The sequence below is a fragment of the Pholcus phalangioides genome, unplaced genomic scaffold, assembly GCF_987345545.1.
Source record: "Pholcus phalangioides strain wild (caught in Gottingen) unplaced genomic scaffold, Ppha-v1.0 ptg000009l_1, whole genome shotgun sequence".
Taxonomy (NCBI): domain Eukaryota; kingdom Metazoa; phylum Arthropoda; class Arachnida; order Araneae; family Pholcidae; genus Pholcus; species Pholcus phalangioides.
In genome coordinates this window covers 25,130,142-25,136,653 of record NW_028301602.1, presented here as the reverse complement: position 1 = coordinate 25,136,653, position 6,512 = coordinate 25,130,142, and positions in this window count along the sequence as shown.

Genomic DNA, 6,512 nt, shown 5'->3' with positions numbered 1-6,512 from the left:
ATATAGAATTATATATTTGCGTTATGATTGTATATGTAGATTAGGCCCGTAACTAGGCTGGGGTCTCCAAGACAAATGTGGTCCCCCCACAAAAGCATACACTTATTTTGCATACAAATAACCCTTTCAAAGGAGCCCCAAGAAAAAGTACCCCGAAAAGACACGCTACGATCCTGACGTAGATCATGATCTAGTTACTTGATTTTATACGTACATTGTGATTTTATACTTCTTATGGTTATATTACATTTTGTAAAATGTATGCTTTTATATATAAAAACATTTCCAGAGGTACATAGTCCGTGAGGATAATGAACCGATATTTCTATATGGCGATGTGGCCTGGGTATCCCTAGATTTAACAGACTCTCATCGTGAGTATCCAGGTTCGAACTCCATTGGCGGCACAGTGGTGATTGGTTGAGGTTGCCTTTTTATGTTTTCCAACTTGAAATTGGTCTCCCCTTCGATTTTTAAAAAAATATGGGATGTTGCACTTCAGAGAATACACTGTATTTATATGATTTACGTAGATTTGAATAGCATAAAAATGTCATTTATTGTTTACCAACTTACTTTCTTATCATAGTTGAAGAATGCGTGGCAATCTGGCTCCTCTACACATGTATTTCCCTCCAAAATGAAGGGTCAAAAATCCTGCTTGCTCAGCATATCAAGAAATAGGAGACACGTGTACCTTTGAGCCATTCTGCTGGTAATTATCGAAACTTCATGAACAGTTCACAAGTAAAAAATCGAATGTTTAGGAGTTGCTTAGAAGAGTCAATGCCGAAATGAGCTCAAAATATAATAAAGTAATACGTTTTGCTTGAAAGCTACACTGCCAAATAAAGGGTTGAGAAAAAATAGACGGCCACATTGGCGATAAAACGAGAAGTCCGTTATTGAACAATGTTTCATTCTAAATTACCCTATAACAACAATTAAACATCAACCGATAATATCGGCTTGAACGCCATCGATTCAACCTTGTGAGAAGTTATTAAAGATTACAATTAAGGAACTGAATCACATGCCGAATCAGATAACTTCCTATGATTTGTTTCGATCGCGTCTTTCCTTTTACCATAATGACTTTTCAGACTTCATAAAAGAATTTTGATTGGCGTAATTGTAGTGATGTCATTGAACAGAAACATCAATCAGGTATTACGGTATCTCCGAAGGTACTTCAAATGGTTCATAGGCTTTTTCTCTTCCAATCACCGTGTTCCAACTAATAACATAATTTTTTTTTTAAGGACCAGTATTTTTAGGACCAGAGACGACCTTTGCCAAGACTCTATTGGAAGTCTGCTTTTGGAATTAAAAAAAAGCTATTTATCGAAAACTTTTAATGAAGGATAGAAATAATTTTTTTATGTTCCGCGAATTTTTTACCCTTTATCACCAAGCTCGGAATAGCCCGCAAATGATGCTGTTACTTATCACCGAAAGCGGAATAATCCGTCCGCACCGAAAGTCACTTAGTTCCAAATTTTAGATAATCTACGATTTGTGTCTAGAAGTAAAGAAAAATAATTGGAAGCTACAATTTAACTCGGCTCCTTGAACCTTCGTATATCGGGGGTGCCGTAGATGAAACGTTAACCACTCATACCCCACCATCATCGCTCTTCCAGTTAAATGCAGTAGTGCATTGAAGCCATGGCTGGTATAAGAGAATAGGGTTGATGACAATTTAAAAGTCACCTCACATAATCTATAATATAGCGAAAATTTTGAAAAAGAAATGTAGCTGGAAGTACATCTTCACCCCAGGAGTTAGTTACCAGTCACCTCCACAGGAACGAATGGATAACATATATATTAATGATAATTGACGCTAACTGATTATACGTGATAATATGATTCTATATGAATAAATGATGATAAAGTCACACCATAGATGAGAAAAATGCTGAAGATGCAACGTGTTAATATTGATGCGATTAATTTAATGCTTAATGAATATGATAATGAAGATATGTAAATAATGATGAATAATCAACTTGAGGTTAAATACGGAATATAATATGGGTAAGTCGTAAAGTATTTGCAATGGCATATGAAGTGCATCAGTTCTGACAGTACCAGAAGAGAAACATTTGCCATAAAATACAAGTACATGTCACAGAGGCGGACCATTGGGACTAGACATTTCAAGAAAATTTTTAGCCATGTCAAGTCTAAAAGTATCAATGCTATTGTAATTGGAGATTTCACGAAGGTGTTCATTTTCAGAGTTGAGAAGAAAATCATAGCAGTGTGAGAGCTTTTTGGCATAATTTATGATCGTTTCAATCTTGGTATCTCTACGTATATGCTTCTTTCTGATGAACCAATGGGAACCTGGTAGAACTTCGGAGCGTTACGTTATGTTTATATAAAATTATACCAAGTTACTTATATGTATCAGATGGATGAATGAAACAGCTAAAATGAAAACAGTTTTTCTAGTTCTCTTCAAGTCTTTACCTGTACAAATGGCGTTCTTTCCGGAATAGACGGATTCTTCCACGTTATTTAGCTCATAAGAAAAAAAAAAACCAATCGATATCCAAAGCCCTATATTCATAATTGAAGAGGGAAGAACAATACAACTTAGGAACAGAAGAAAAAAAAAAGAAACAAATAGCGTCAATTAATATTAAAAGAACGAGCGTACTGCCCACTCGATCCACGCACTTCCTTAACCTTCGACATTGTTCTGGCCGCGGCAATACCCTTTTCTTTCTTTTGCATCTACCCCACATAAGAATAACTAAACGGAATCAATTCGTTATATACGGAAGAGGAATATCACTATTTTATATTTCAAAAAAAAAAAAAAAAAAAATTGAACATGTTCAATACACCCTAGTATTATTAGGGGTGACACTTGAACCCATCTGATAGCCCTTTTAACGTCAGCGATTAAACGTATTTCCAATCATAAATAATAGCCCTATATAAGACTATAATATATAATAATAAAAAAAAACTTAGGAGCAATTATTATTGCTCGAAAGAAAAATTAGGAATTTTTTGGAGAAGGTACAGGAAAAAGCCATTGATTAACGAGGCTTTGATTTCAACGTGAGCTGACGATAGTGAAATGAAATATTTAAAAAAAAAACGTGGAAATTATATATATGAGAGAATGAGAGAGATTAATTTTCCCTTTAATTTGAAGTAAAAGGAAAAAACGCGGTCTGGTCATTCGTCGTTGTTGGTATTATTATGGATGGTGTCATTCGGACCTTGAGGCTATGGGAGAAATACTAAAAGAAAGCGAAAACTCCTTTTTATCCTCAATTATTTCTGTCTCGTCATCGAATACATGATGACCCTTAGGGCTCTGGTTACTAGTCTTTTTTTTTTTCCACCTGTGCTGGTCATCATCCCGAAACCCACTCGCGAATTGAACCTTTAGAACTTCCTAATTTAGTTCTGCTATAAGATGTATTATGTATTTAGAGAGAGAAAAGCGTAGGTAGATTCTTTTCCGAGGAGAAAGTATTGGTGGTCTTTTCTTTTAGCTGGTCTTTTTGTGTGTGTGTTGGAACGTTCCTGGTTCAATGTACTTCGGTATTGAAAAAAAACACACACACACTTTTATTTTTCCCCCTTGATTTAGCATCGGTGTTTAATCAATTTTGACTAATCAGCAAATTAATTTGGTTTCATGTAGGATTCTGAATTTTTTATTGAAAATATTGTTTTGTGAAATGAGTATCATTTATAAAAATTAGCGCGAATATATAGTCAAACTCGGTTGTATAAGAACACCGTAGCTATAACGGCACTAATTGGTTGTCTCAGCTGATTCCAACTGAGCAGTGGTTCTCGAACTTTTGCCACCTGCTGTAAGGGAGTCTCAGTCATTGTTTGTCTGTGACTACCCAGAATAGTCTCGAACAGACCCACACATCAATGTGAAAATCTCACTGCAACGCCTCTGACAAACGTTGGTGACACCCCTAGGAGCCGCAGCACACACTTTGAAAAATATGACCATAGAAAATAATTTAATGAGCGTTGCGTATAGCGTCGATACAAAAGCTACGGAATCGGACATACAATTTCTCAAAGCGTTTGCTTCCGTTTTTATGGCATTTTTCCAAGAAATTTCTATAACTGGAGCTCATCACATTGAACAGCTCACCATCAAAGGAGAACGCATGTTTCTACTCGGACATTTACCAGAAACTAAACGCAGCATTTGCAACTTATATGACAATATTTTATAGGAGAACTCATCAGTACTCGCCAAGTACGAAATCGCACATAAGCAACAGGTACTCTTAAATATTCTGGGAAGCACCTCGGAAATCGTAAGCCGCATTGAACATTAAAATATCAGACACACCTCACTTCACATCTCAGAGAGATATCGATGTATATAAGCCGCAGGATGAAGATGCCTGATGCCTGGTTTGGTGGCACCTATTAAATTAGTACATGAAATGCATTTGAAGGTCTTGTCCCTGTTAGTAGCATTAGTTTAAAAAAAAATGTTCCCCATTGAAATTAAATTACAATATACGTGCAAAAGAGGAAGAGGATTTGACTTTGATTTGGTCCCACATGCGTTTTTGGTTCCAAATTAGCATTTTTTCTCGGCATGATTTTATCCATGAAGTAATGCCTCAAAGTGCTTCCATCAATTGATATTATTTCGAGTAGCAGAAAATAAAAAAACTGGAGTTTCAAATTGCTTCAAGATATCGAGAATTTATAGTTATAAGCGGGGGACTTACCAACGTTTGCTTGTTATTTGATATTTTTCTGGCACCGATCCGATTAGAAACAACCGGCAGAGAACGTTCCACATTAATAAATATCTGTGAATTGTGGTCAGCCGTGGGTGTCCATAATTTGTGAGTTGAAATTCTGGTAACCCGATTTCAGCCACATTCAAAGGACACATAGTAGGTTAAAAATAAAATTACCAACTAATGAAATATAATACATGTATTCACAGAGTATCATAAAGGAAAGTAAAATCTATCGACTTAGGTGTGTATCATATCATTCTATTTTGTCATACCTTTCTTTCTCTGTCCATCCACAAACCCAGTATTAAAGAAAAGACTTCAAAGGAAAGACTGAAAACAATAATAAATCAAGTACAGTTGATATAAGGAAAGTTCGAGAGAAGGAAGTTCGAAGCAACGATATTGTTATTCAATTATAAACATTACGCAGCTGCCAAGAAACAAAGCGAATGAAAATTTCTGGTTATATCTTTAACACGTTCAAAGACCCTTGAGTGACCCTCTTTAACCTCTCTGTCACACATGTGTATAACCTTTACTAAAATAAGCATCTACTGATTTTCTAATTAGGGTCTTTGATATCATAGACACTTTACTTGTATAACTATTTCGTGTTGCTTCTAGAAATAGAAACGTCTTTAAGTAAAGAAAAGTAGAATAAGTAGTTTGTCTCTAAAACGTGGCACGCCCAGGCACGATAGAAGCTTCTAGAGAGAGAAACTTGTCTTATTCCATCACAACTATTGACGCCTTTCTTCTGAGAAGACACGAAAATAAAATATACAAGAAAACACTTTTTTCCCCCAATGGATTACTTGCATTCTTTGGATATTTTCTTTCAAACAAGAAACAATAGGCAGTATTTTTAGTTCGCGGGAAATGAACGTTAGTTATATAATTACTGTAACTTCATATTACAATATCATTAGTCATACGGATGGGAATGTATTTACAGTTATTCGACGAGGTCGTTTAACCGCTTCTAGGCCCTTTGGCTCGCATCAAAGTACCGTCCACAGCGATTCAGAATCAGCTTCTGATCATTAAGAATACTTTTGTGATGTGATGCGGACATTGTTGAAAAGTGGGTGTCGTAAATCTCTACCGCCAAAATGAGAAGGTTGATAAAACGCGTCAAGACAAACAATACTTGCGATGGAAAGTAATGTCGTAAATATTGTCTGAGGCTTTCATGCCCGGCGTTAAATGACTTGCAAACGGTTTCCGGGTAATTAGGCCATGGTCTAGGAGATTTTCTTCCGATGAAGGTGCATCCCACTTAGGTCCCGGTACTTCAGTGGCGTAGAGAGTCGAGATGTGCTCCCAATGAATGCCAGAGAGAAAATGACCTCGACAACTAATCGCCGCCAGACACCACTTGCAGCCAATTAGCGCACAATACATCCACAGAAGCCAACCAATGCGGTTCTTCTGCAGCCGATCTAAGAAAGAAGCCGTTCTTCTGCAGGCGATAAGTCTCAGAAGTGCATATAGAGAACAAGTCAATGACAGTAGATGCACGAAGCCTTTCTCGCTTGCCGCGGAGACTTACTTCCAAATAACCTCAGATGATGCCTACCACAGATGTGGGCGAAACGTCACTAAGAAAATCTCCTAGACCATGGACTAGTAACCCGGAAACCATTTGCAAGTCAATGTCGTAAATGACTTCTATGTTCATCGCATTCTAACATGAATATCAAGTTACTGGTGCCAAAAAAGAGATAAAAAGTTCTTAAAGTAACCCCGGAT